This window comes from Poecilia mexicana, unplaced genomic scaffold (assembly GCF_051168715.1).
Source record: "Poecilia mexicana isolate PSO_F unplaced genomic scaffold, ASM5116871v1 scaffold_19, whole genome shotgun sequence".
Classification (NCBI taxonomy): Eukaryota; Metazoa; Chordata; class Actinopteri; order Cyprinodontiformes; family Poeciliidae; genus Poecilia; species Poecilia mexicana.
Window position 1 is genome coordinate 26,018,515 of NW_028263388.1, and position 13,380 is coordinate 26,031,894.

The 13,380-nt window shown below is 41.6% G+C and overlaps 1 pseudogene across 1 annotated transcript in view; it reads left to right on the plus strand.

Annotated features, from left to right (window-relative positions):
* The first annotated feature begins 343 nt into the window (after window positions 1-343).
* The window catches only part of LOC106906862 (1-phosphatidylinositol 4,5-bisphosphate phosphodiesterase delta-3-A-like), a 32,220-nt pseudogene continuing 19,183 nt past the window's right edge, over window positions 344-13,380 (plus strand). Inside the window, exons 1-6 of the transcript XR_015766342.1 lie at window positions 344-539; window positions 3,698-3,865; window positions 7,448-7,676; window positions 7,811-7,940; window positions 8,016-8,241; window positions 8,969-9,170. The product of XR_015766342.1 is annotated as a 1-phosphatidylinositol 4,5-bisphosphate phosphodiesterase delta-3-A-like (transcript). The remainder of the gene's footprint in view (window positions 540-3,697; window positions 3,866-7,447; window positions 7,677-7,810; window positions 7,941-8,015; window positions 8,242-8,968; window positions 9,171-13,380) is intronic.

The window sequence follows — 13,380 nt, forward strand, 5'->3', positions numbered from 1 at the left end:
TTTTCCAGTCTTCCCCACAGTGTTTTCATGTAAACAGAAGGCAACATCTTTGAGCAAATGGTAGATGATAAATAAACAGAAAATCAAGGGCTTAGTTTGGAGTCTGTTATTTACAACTATTAGATAGGAGGGACAAACAGCAGCAGATATAAAATATTGGAAATTAATGTCCCAGACCGTACCTGATGACTTTCACCCCTGGAAATAACTTTATGCTCAGGAAAAGAAAAGTGGGCAACGTTCAACAGCGTATTATGGTTCCCCCCGTTTTATTTTGAAAATCTGCTGAGGAGGACTTAGTCGGCTCTGACGTCAGATGGATGCCAGTGACATCATTCTGAAGAAGTGGGGCTCTTAGACCCCTGAGCAGGTTAAAATGCTGATGAGCGGCCAGAGGATCGCCGACTCACCGTCCGCCACCCTGCGGCTCACATAGACGGAGCGGCCGGAGCTTCTGAGCATCATGCTGGGCGCCAAACACAAGAAGAACCGGGCCGGGACGTCCGAACCAAAGGCCATCGACCCCCTGAGGAATCTAGGTGAGTGTTTTCCTCTTTTGGCCCAGACAATCTGAGCGTTTGTCAAACCTGGAACCGTCATGTCGTCTCTTCCGTATGAGACTCAGAGGATCAATCACAGCGCTGTAGTCATCCTGAAGGCTGCAGATTCTCAGCAGAGAAACCGTCCAGGACCGGCTAATGTTCCGTTCAAAGCGAACTGGAGCAGAAGGGATTACTGATGGGTTGAGGCGCTCTGAATCCAGAAACACTGGTAGGAGAGGAGGCAGCTGGAGCTTTCAAACAACAGCATTTCATATTAATTACTAAACATTTACAAAATGTTGCACATGAACATTAACTTAGTTGCTGTTATTAACTACAGCTTACTAAAAATATAGGAGCACTGAAAAAACGTCTATATAATTATACGTTTATGGCCATGTTTGGCCTTTTTAGTTAAATTCAATTCAGTTTATTTATGTAGCGCTAATTCATAACAAATGTCCTCTGAAGGCACTTTATAAAAATATTTAAATTCAATAATACATTCATTCTAACTGACCCTTTATTAAACTGTACATTACACTCAATTAATTATTGAAAGTAAATTAAAACGTTTCTATCTAAGGTAACCCTGCAGATTGCATCCAGCATGTGAGTTATTGCAGTACTAAAACTTCCATCATCCTGTCAGAGACTCACTTTGTTCCCAGATGTGGAAACCGCTACACAATGAAGCTTCTCTAGTCTCCTGTCAGATATTTGAATATTTTTCCTTTTGACACATTTTTCCTATTTGAGGGATGACTCCTCTGTTGTTCTCCACTCTGCTGGATCGTTGCTTCTTTGAACACTTTCTACTGCGGTGAGTGAAAAGGTTTGTTGGCATAATTTGTACTGCCAGGTTTGAAGCGGTCATTAAATGAAACATACAGTGTTTAATAGTATGATGGTACACTGCTGGTTTAATGCTTTCATTTTATGGGTAATTTTTAAATTTCCTACTTCCACCGACCATTTAAATATATTCAGAGGAGCTTCAGCTGCATGTGAAGCGAGATTAATTTACCAGTGTGGGATGAACTAATTATAACTTGCCATCATGTGTGTCTGAGTCTATTACTGGGCTGAAGCATGGATCTTCAGCTCTGTTCAGTGAAGTGATGATTCATTTTCTTATTGTTTTGAACACTTTCAGACTAAACCGCTGATACGCTATGTGAAATTGGAGTGAGTGCACATTAAATCTCCATGCATGCCTAACTACAGTCTGTGTGGGTAGTACACAAGATATTTTAACATGTTGCTATTTGTGTGTTCAGACATCTGAGTTCTTTCCTGCTAATCTGTTCCAAGATAGTCAGAGGAGTAATAATCCTTCAGACTGGCAACAGAGAATTAGGTCCTGGATTAGTCCTCGTCTGAATCCTGGCACCAGATTTAGAGCCGTATTTACTCGGAGGCTGGAATGATGGGACCCTGACACTGACCAGGGAATTAAGATTTAAATCCCATTGTCTTCTGTTGTGCCCTCTCTTCTGTTATACTATTATCCATTTTTCCTAGGAAAATCAATAGTATTACCTAGAAAAATACAGAATAAGATCTGCACAATATTGTATTAGAATCGTTATTGCAAGTGGCATCATGTCTTCTCACTCTGCTTATTGATAATATTAGGAATTCGACTGTAGTTTTCTGGCCAATCGCCGATCACTGGTCTTTTAAAAAGCCTGACATGCCAATTCAGTTTTTGGACAACTCTGATTTTCTTTTCTGAAATGTTGCTAAGAAGGTCACTGGGTTACCAGTGGAGTGACTGTTATGAACTGCAAACATGCAGACATGACCTGGTGAGTCTGTCAGTCACACTCTCTCACAGCAGAGCAACAGAGGAAGGATTGTGGTTGATTTTTAGATCTTTGCTGAGGAAGATAAGATTGGTGTAAGAATTGACCAATCTTTTCTCCCAAAATTAAGAAAATCTGCATTGATTTATCATCTGTCCAATTTATCGATTCACCTCTATATAATATTGATATATTATATATAGTGAGTGGTGATGTACTGAATAGGACCAAATACATTGAACTACATATTATAATGGCTTGTGATGGGGCATGCTGTGGTGGCGCAGGGGTTAAGCACAACCCGCATATGGAGGCTTTAGTCCTTGTTGCAGGTTCAATTCCCAGCCTTGGTGATCCTTGTTGCATGTCTTCTCCCCTCTCTCACTACCCACCTTCCTGTCAATTAACCATCAAATAAAGGCCAGTAGAGCCAAAGAAAAAAAAGTATATATATAATGGCTTGTGATGGTAAAATAGAAAATATAGCATTATTTTGTCATGATGATGGAACCAAATGCAGTAAGGCAGAGGCGTCGAGTAGATTTGTAGATTCTTTTTTTTCCACAATACTTTTTATTGGATTTTTTTAATACCAAAAACTGCAATTACTAACTGGCAGAGGATTGAGAACAATATCAATTAAGTAGACATACTCTAAATAAAATACATTTACAGTGACATAACACAAGAAAAAAGACAAAAAACATGGGGGAGGAGTAATTAAGGGTAAAACTAAATTATATAGGAATCAGAGGTATAGTGAGGGACAGATGGCATCACTATTATTCATAAATACTGTCAAGCCCTGCTCAAGTACAGGAAGGTTAGTCAATAAAGTGTGCAGGGAAGTTTTGCATACATCTTAAAAATGGTTGCCTTATTTTACAAAAGGTCTTACTTCTGTTTTGCATGCAATAGCTTATTTTCTCTAGTGAAGCTATTGATTTCACAAAGCCATATTTTAATTGGAATGGGGGCATTGGATTTCCATTTTGTTGTAATACATTTCTTAATAACTGCCAAAATATGGTTGTTACAACCTTCTTTAAAAGAAACAGCTATGGTAAAATTTTACTTTGCAGTTTATTGTTGTTAGATGTTATTAAAGTTACACTGTTCAGTACTGTTAATTGCTTGCTGTCTGCTTTGCATGGTCAGATCAGATGTAGGAAGTGCCTTACAAAGCAACAGAGGATAGCAGTCTGCAGCTATCAACAGGATCTCTACACTGATTCTCATGAGATTCACTACATACACTCTCTGGCAATAACTAGATGTCCACACCAAACTCAGTTTACCATAATATGCCATCATATGTCTTTCTTCCCGTGTTCTTGTTCTTCCCAGGGATTCAGGATGATGAAGATGTGAAGCAGATGTTGCATGGTTCCAGCATGGTGAAGGTTCGATCAGCTCGCTGGCAGAAACAACGTACCTTGAAGCTTCTGGATGATGGTGTGACTGTCTGGTGTCAGTCCCAGAAGACATCCAGCCGGGCCAAGGAGCAACAATCCTGTGAGTTAGTTTCTCTCTTACACATCTAGACAAAATTCTTACCGGAAGGTACATGACATGCTGTGGGAAAGACACAGAAAACCCTGAGCTATTTACATAATCTGAAGAACATTTTTTTAGATCGTATTTTCTTGGTCTTATTTTTTCAGTTCTTTCGTGGTGGAATCCAGGTTATACCCATTATGACAGCACACATAGTGTTTCACTGTTAACTCTGCTGCAGGGCTGATACATTTCATTCAACAACAGTATAGGAAAGAAATAAAAGTTTTCATTTTCAGCCTTAAATCTACAGCGTTTGTTACAGCAGCTACATTTTAGAACTCATACAGTCACTACAAAGGAAACAGGGAATGTCTAATATGGAAATGTCAATACTCCTTCTTTCAACCATAGCGACAGAAGGCAGCAGAAAGAAAGGAAAATTTTGGTTGGGTTTAAAATAGGGATGACAATAAATCGGCATCTACATCAGTAATGGCCAGTGTTAGTCAGCTTTTCATATTTGCATCGGTCCAATAAATAAAACTGGACTGTTTGTGTGTTGGGAGTCGGGTGGAGAGCCATTGTGGGGGTGTTTAAACAAAGCAGAAAATCAATGTGTGTGGTTGCTTTAACACTGTGTCCAAAGTGTAGGGAAATATATATAATATTGGTTAACGAAAGTAATAATATTGTTTATTATAGGGCTGCATAGTTGCTACAGTTGGTAGCTCTGTTGCCTTGCAGCAAGAAGGTCCTGGGTTCGATTCCCGACCCGGGGAGTTTGCATGTTCTCCCTGTGAATGGTGGGTTCTCTCTGGGTACTCCAACCTCCTCCCACAGTCCAAAAACATGACTGTCAGGTTAATTGGTCTCTCTAAATTCTTCTTAGGAGTGTGTGTGCATGATTGTTTGTCCTGTCTGTCTCTGTGTTGCCCTGTGATGGACTGGTGACTCGTCCAGGGTGACCCCGCCTCTCAGCTATTGATCTCTGATAGTCACCAGCACCCTTCCTGACCCCACTAGGGAGAAGGTGTAGGATAAAAGATGGACATTGGCCCACATCTTCACATGGGTGCATCCCTAGTTTAACAAGTCAAACAGTTTCACAGCATCTGCAGAGTGCAGGTCCAGTCTGGGTTGAAGGAGACACCTGGACCTTCAGGTCCTTCGGTAACAGCTGAAAACATGTATTTTTAAATTTGTTCTGTATCAAAGTTTCTTGTTTTCTATGCCTTGTTGGCTCATGTGAATTGCTAGTTGATTTCATACCTTAACAAAGGTTTACTGACTTTTTTTTTTTTGTTTTACTTGAAAATCATGAAACAGTGTATGCTGAGTCATGTTCTGCTGCAGTTGTAATCATTTTATAGCTCCAGTTCTTGTTGAGATCTTGTTTAAGGTTTGGGAGCCATGTCTGGAGGATATAGCACTAAGACCGTATTGCTGCTGGGTGTGTTCTGTAAAACATCAGTACAGTGTGTCTATTTTGGTTGGACTTAAATGCTACTTGCTGCATTCGGAGTACCCAGTCCCTGCTGCACCATCTAAGGGGAGCCTACCTTGATTACAGAGTTGGAGCTTATTTTAAGATGTTCGCCTATCCTGTTGCAGTTCAAACATTTAGATTATAGAACACTGGAAGCTGGGAGGGTCTGTGGTTTGATGCCATATTATTACCAGAAGATTTGACTCTTTTTTAACTTGACAAGTAAAGCAGGTCTGCTGAGATGTGAGAATATGACCTCTGACCTCTGGAGCCCAGGGGTCTATGGGCTTTTCTTGAATGTTGTAGATTGTCCAATTTTAAGTCAGAACCTGTCGATTGATTCTAATTAATTTAATCACACAAAAACCACTAAGATTGTGTTTGTGAAAAAAAAAGTCTGCAGATGCAAGTGATCATCATGTAGACAACACACAGTGAGAACCTATCATTCATGTTCTCTATGTAATTAGTGCCACTTAGCTTAGATCCCAGGGGCTGGCTGTAGCGCAGCTGGGTGGCCCTACTCCTTAGCTCCTCGCCCCTGTGGCTTTCAGTCAAGTAGAATCAAAGGTCGAAATTAGAAACCCCAGCTCAGTTGGAGACCGCCTGAGCACATTTAAGGAGTACGGTTGTCTTCTTGTTTAATTTGGAAGAGTTTAAAGGACAAGTTTGACTTTTTATAGGAGACTTTACTGGAGTGCTCACAGCAGTCTGACACTGAAGCTGTGTCAGTTTGGAGAATAGAATAAGAATTTTTCTGAAGAGCTGAGCTGAAGGGTACTCACAACAGGACCTGTTTAGAGGAAAGTTTTGTCATCTAATAAACTCTGTCAGCTCTGATTCAGAGTATAAACCTCTTATTCATGCCTTTAAGGGTAACTTTAAAGGCCTGTTTTGAGGAGAAGTGACCTTTGACCCTTTGACCAGGTATCTGTTGATTGTTACTGCAGACGTTACAGGGCATCTGGTTATCCATGCTTACTGGACACCGCTTTTCTGTTTGTCAGAAGGTGTTTGAAGGTGTTTTCTGAGCTGTCTGGTATGTTGGCAACCGAAGGAACTGATGCACTGCAGAAACACAAAATTTTGCAAAGTATTTTGGTCTAGTTTCTAGTGCAAATATATTAGTACCCTGGAAATAAGACAAAACTAACTTACAAGCTAACTTTAAGTCAATAGTTTCTTAATATTAATGAAAAAGTACTAGTTACATTGACATATTATTTCACTTATAATGTGTTTAGGGAAAATCTTTTTTGTTTTGGGAGAGAGCTAAGCACTGAAATCAATCAGAGAAATGCGCATTTGTCTTTACATATTTTATTTAGAAAATCAGAGTAAATAGCTGTGTCTGAGAAAAGAAAAGCAAGAGAGAAGAAAGGAAGAAGTGAAACTTAACACATACAATTCTTCTTTTATACCTTATCAGTCACGTACATGGTGCTTTCCACCGATCTCTTTCCTATAGGGAGTTTCTCTCAATTTCTCCCATCTCTGGTTAACTGGTACCTCTGTCCCTAAATCAAACCTGGTTCAAAGGAGTTTCAGTTGGAAAGAGAAGAACAATCATCTTCACTGAAAACTCCGTTATCTGTTCCAAAAGTATAACACTTGCTCAGAAACCTTCATTATCAGTTCATTCTTCCCAGTAAATAAGCAAAAGTTTTATTTTCCAAGACACATGCTAAAATGTTTTGTTATAAAGAAAATTAAGAGCCAATGTGCCAGTGTAATGATTTTGTTGCATCTATTTTATTTGCAATCAAGGATTTTTTTTCTGTGCACACATACATCTGTAACAGAGCTTTGCACCTAAAATAGATCAACACAGTTCAGTGTAGCCAGAAAGTTGTAGATTTGATTCCACCTCCTCCCTGCCACATGCCTCTGGGCAAGGAACTTAACGGCAAGTTGCATGCATGTAGTTAGACTAAGTAAACTTGCTCTGCTGTAAAGCACTTCCATAGGTCCCACTTTGTGTCAAACATCTGTTTTTACTTCTTCTCCTAAAGCAAGCCATAGATTTTCTCCTCCTGGACTAAATATCTCCTGATAAAAGATTCTCCATTCTCCTTATTCTTGTTCCTCCACTCTGCTTTTCCATCCCGTAGTCTCTGTCATGGAAGTAGAGTGTGTTCGTGAAGGCTGCCAGTCAGAAACCCTACGGCGGATGGCAGGCTCAGTGCCAGAGGGTCGATGTTTGACGGTGGTCTTCAAAGGACCCCGGAAGAGCCTGGATCTCCTGTGCAGCAGTCAGGAGGAGGCCCAGCATTGGGCCCGAGGCATCCGCACTCTGCAGGAGAGAGTGGACAACATGACCCACAAAGAGAAACTTGACCAATATCCTTCAACTGCTCGACTCACAACTTCCAACACAAACATCAGAGCTAAGCTGTTTTCCATGTTTCTTGTCTATATTAAATCAAGTATGAGTGGAATTGCAGCAGTTGCCTCCTTAACCATGTTTGTGTCACTTGGATCCATGCTTATCTGAGTCGGGCGGATCAGAACTGTGATGACAAGATGAGCTATGAGGAGGTGCAGACGCTGCTGCGTATGATCAATGTTGACCTTAGTGATCAGTACGCTCGCAGCCTCTTCCAGGTAGAGCCGCCACAGTTGTGACCGTCTGCTGGTCAACAACACAACACTTACAGCTTGACTCTGTCTGACCCACAGAAATGTGATCAGTCTGCTGATGGACGTCTTGACCACGAGGAGATCGAAGTGTTCTGCAAGGAGTTGCTACGACGACCAGAGCTGGATGCTGTCTTCATTCGTTACTCTGCCAACAGCTGTGTCCTTTCCACTGTGGATCTGAGGGACTTCCTGAGGGAGCAGGGGGAGGATGCCTCCCTGACACATGCTCAGAGCCTCATCCTCACCTACGAACTCAATGAGTGGGGTGTGCTAACTTATTAATTAGGAACTACTATGTTCAAACATTTACAGTTGAAACCAGAGTCAAAAACATTTACTTCTTTCTGTCTGACATAAACATTTCCTGTCGTTACTCAAGCTAAGATGACCTTGCCTTTAAGCTAAATGTGAAAAGCCCAGATTCTGGTGCCTCTATGCTTCTGTGTTGATTCTAATTCACAACATTTAAGTTAACTGGAAAATGAAAGCAACATGTTAAGACTAAAGCTTGGAAGTTGAAGCTTTGGTCACCCCAGTGGACAATGATAGCACCAATTAGTGACAAATATCTTAAGATAACCAAAGTCAATGCTAAGGAGTGATCATAACGAAACCACTGTCTCGGTTGCGGTTTCGTTGTATTACTTGTGCTTTCAGAGCTGAAAGCACAACTCACACAAGTCACACTCTAGTACGTCAGCCTCTAAGCTGGAGAAAAATATTATTGTATTTAAGAAGCTTAAATAATTTACTTCATCTTTATTGACCCAAAACAGGAAATATTTAGTTGGATTTTGTCTTTTTAGACAGAGCATCTTTATATCTGGGTTCAGCTTTGATTAAACCACCCTCCTAATGAACATCTTAAAATTAATCTCTCAAACTGACAGTATTGACCCTCAGGAGGAGACAGGGATACTATGATTGTTTATGTCTGATTATTTACTGAATTTATTTAATCATTTCTTATTTGTACCGTTTACCTTCTGCAGCCCAGAGAAATCAGTTCATGACCCCCAATGGTTTCACAATGTACATGCTGTCAAAGGAGAACTGTGTGTTTAACCCCGAACACCTAAGAGTTTACCAAGATATGAACCAGCCGCTGTCACATTACTTCATCTCCTCATCACACAACACCTACCTCACCAAGGACCAGCTGACCGGGGACAGCAGCACAGAGCCGTACATACGGTGAGCAGCATCCTGTAGGGCAGGGGTCTCAAACTCAATTTACCCAGGGTCCGCTGGAGCCAGAGTCTGGGTGAGACTGGGCCGCATAAAGGATTCCACAAAAAACATTTTAAAAATATCCTCAAATGTCATCAACATTTAATTATTTCTTCAACACTTGAACTGCAAGCTTTGGCTTTGTCAAAGACATGATGAGGGTGTGACAAAATTTAGGGTGCGTTCACACTGCAGCCTGAAGTGACCCAATTCCGATTTTTTGTCAAATCGGATCTTTTTTTTTTCCGCCGGGCCGTTCACACTGCCAGTAAATGCGACCTGTATGTGTTCTGCCATCTGAACGGGCAAACGACCTGTAAGTGTCCCGCATGCGCAGTAGAGGGCGCAATAGCGTCAGCGTTCTCAGTGTTCTGCCAACCGCCATAAAAAGAAGAAGTGCTCAGTGTTTGCAGAAGTAAACATGGAGGCTAACGGTGGAGCTTAGCTTACATATTTGAAGTTGTTGTCCAATCGGAGCAGCATATTAACAACTTAATCCTCATTATAGTCCATCAAAGTTGTTGTTTTTCTTCCCGCTTGCGCGTATCAGGACAGAGAATAGTGAGATTTGGTGAGTATCAGTGGTTCAGTTCGGATGAATGTGGCCTGGACGTTAGGTCGCATTTGAATCAGATACATATCGGATATGGGTCGCATTCGAAAGGAATCTGACCTGTGCTGTTCACACTGCCATGAAAAGATCAGACACAGGTCTCATTAATTATATAATTATATATATATATATATATATATATATAAAAAAAAATTCCCCTCTCACCCTCTGTGGGTGGTCTCTTTCATCCTCTGAGCTCGGGTCCTCTACCAGAGGCCTGGGAGCTTGAGGGTTCTGCGCAGTATCTTGGCTGTGCCTAGAACTGCACATTTCTGGACTGAGATGTCTGATGTTGTTCCTGGGATCTGTTTGAGCCACTGCTCCAGTTTGGGGGTGACTGCCCCGAGGGCCCCGATGACCACAGGCACCACTGTGGTCTTCACCTTCCAGGCCTTCTCCAGTTCCTCTCTGAGGCCCTGGTATTTCTCCAGTTTCTCATGCTCCTTTTTCCTGATGTTGTGGTCACTTGGTATTGCTACATCCACCACAACGGCTTTCCTCTGTTCTTTATCCACCACCACAATGTCCGGTTGGTTCGCCATTACCATCTTGTCTGTCTGGATCTGGAAGTCCCACAGGATCTTAGCTCGGTCATTCTCCACCACCTTTGGGGGTGTCCCCCATTTTGACCTCGGGGCTTCCAGTCCATATTCTGCACAGATGTTCCTGTACACTATGCCCGCCACTTGGTTATGTCGTTCCATGTACGCTTTCCCTGCCAGCATCTTGCACCCTGCTGTTATGTGCTGGACTGTCTCAGAGGCCTCCTTGCACAACCTACACCTTGGGTCTTGTCTGGTGTGGTAGATCTGAGCCTCTATTGCTCTGGTGTTTAGGGCCTGTTCCTGGGCGGCCAGGATGAGGGCCTCCGTGCTGTCCTTGAGTCCAGCTTTCTCCAGCCATTGGTAGGATTTCCTGATATCAGCCACTTCAGTTATTTGTCGGTGGTACATCCCATGTAGGGGCTTGTCCTCCCATGATGGTTCCTCCAGCACCTTGTCCTCTGTTCCCCATTGCCTGAGACATTCGTTGAGCACATCGTCCGTTGAGGCTTTGTCCTTGATGTATTTATGGATCTTGGATGTCTCATCCTGGACAGTGGCTCTCACACTCACTAGTCCTCTGCCTCCTTCCTTACGGCTCGTGTACAGTCTCAGGGTGCTGGATTTGGGGTGGAACATATATATATATAGATATATATATATATATATCTATATATATATATAGATATATATATATATATATATCTATATATATATATAGATATATATATATATATATCTATATATATATATAGATATATATTTTGGAATTGGGTCACTTTAGGCTCCAGTATGAACGCACCGTAAGTTTATTCCACTTGGCGTTGCTCTTGTTCTGTGTTTCATAGAAGTCTTTAGCCAGCTAGCATCGTATGGAGAACGTCTCGACCCGTAACGTCATTACCCCTTCTACTTGTCACAACAGCACGGTGGATGACGAGCAGCCCGGTAGCAGTCGCCTTTCTCTGCGTTTGATCGTGGCATTTGTTAATGGTAGAAAGTACCAGAATGGCGACTGCAGAGAAGGGCAACTGGTACCGGACTGTTCCATCATCCGCCGCACTATTGTTACAAGTGTAGTGTGCATGAAGTCAGTGTAGCTTAGCCTAGCACCGAATGTCAGCCATGACGAGGAACGGCGGGCGGGACTTCCTTCAGAGGTCGGCTCACCCTGTGGGCCGCACTAATGTTATACAGTCATATCACAGTGGGGGCCACGAGACATCGTCCTGCGGGGGCCGCAAGAATGAGACCTCTACTGTAAGACATCACTACAGTTAAAAAGACAACTGAAAACCTGGAGAATGAGCCTAATTTGCACATTTTCTGTCTCATCAACTTCTCATATTCCTTCATGCCAGGTGGCAGAGCAGTTTATAAATGATGTTGGGACTTGAAAAAACTACTCCAGTGAAGTTTTGTGAGAAGGAATAAAAAACATTTTAGAGAGGTAACAGGGTGAATGTGTTTTAGCCAGTGAGAGGACAGAATTGGGCATATGATGCTTTTCTAGTACTGATACCCAATTACTCTCACTTATTGACACATGCATGTGCAGATTGGTAGGCAACTTGGGGTTACCCAGGGATATGTTAACATGGAAATCTGGAAGTGATTTTGTTGGGTTTTCACAGGTATAGGCTGTAGATTATGGTACTTGCTGCCAGTGTTGTGTTCAAGACCACCTAACCCGAGACCAAGACAAGACCAAGACCAGAGTGTATCAAGACCGAGACAAGACCAAGACTTTTGGGGTCCGAGACCAAGTCAAGATCAAGACCGAGGGAAGTCGAGACAGAGTCAAGACCAAGACCAGCGGCCGTGCTACATGACACAATAAAATGTAAAATATAATCGAAATTGCTTCTCAAAATAATCTGAAAGATCCATATTACCATAAAACACCTAGATATTAAATACTTAATACATTTTACCAATATTAAATATTCCATTTATGTGCTAAAAAGTGTGATGGTGTCGTGCCATCCCTAAAAACATAACGACCTGGGCCATATAACCGCCCATATTGCTCATATAAGAAACCACCACTGTCTGCACCATTAAACATAGCAATTGAGGCAATGCCCTGATGGTAAATAACGCTCAACCATGAACACTGACCAAGGAGCAACAAGCAAGAATTAACCAAACAGAAGGCGCTCACCGTGACTGTTTTCACTCTCTCTCCCAGTACATGAAGCCAGGTAGTCTGACACCATGGCAGATATTACAGCTGCCACTTTGAACAAAAACAATCAAAGAGCAATGTGCATGCTCTGCGTGCTCTTTCGTTCTTGTGTTTTAGTTATTTGTTAATTTAAATATTAACGTACATAATAAAATAAAATAATGATGCAGTGTACACAGAGCATTACAAGAACAAATAACGGGTGTTCTGTCAGGTCAGCATACGTTGTCAGATAGTCGTACGTTTAGCTCAGATATGCATACGCTGTCATTACCATATGATTTTATTTAATCAGCAACATAGAATCATGACATATATCATCATACACTTGGTTATTAACAGTTGTATGGCATCCAGCTGCAGCCAGACCTGCTTTAAACACACTTTGAAACCACGACAACGCATGTATATCCATCTAGTTATCACATTATGTCATATTGATTCTTGAGAATAGGGACAAAACAGGTCCTATGGATAAAGCATGAAATTTGAATAAAATATACACAAAATATATTTTTTTCAAATATCTAACTAAACTAACCTGGGTCATGTGAGCACAACAATGTATATTTTTCTTTTTTTTGCTGAATATTTTTTTATTTTAAACATTGTAGTCGGTGGATGATGCCTGTAAAAGCCCTTGTCCAGGAGCAGAACTCAATACATTCTTATAGTTTAAAACAGGGGTCCCCAAACTTTTTCCTGTGAGGGCCACATAGCTGTTCCTTTCTCTGGTCAGGGGCCGGTCTTAGTTTTTGGAGAAAGAAACCTTAGAAAATTGTTGTCGGGGGGGGTTGCGACGACACATTCGCGCTTTTAGATAGATTTTTA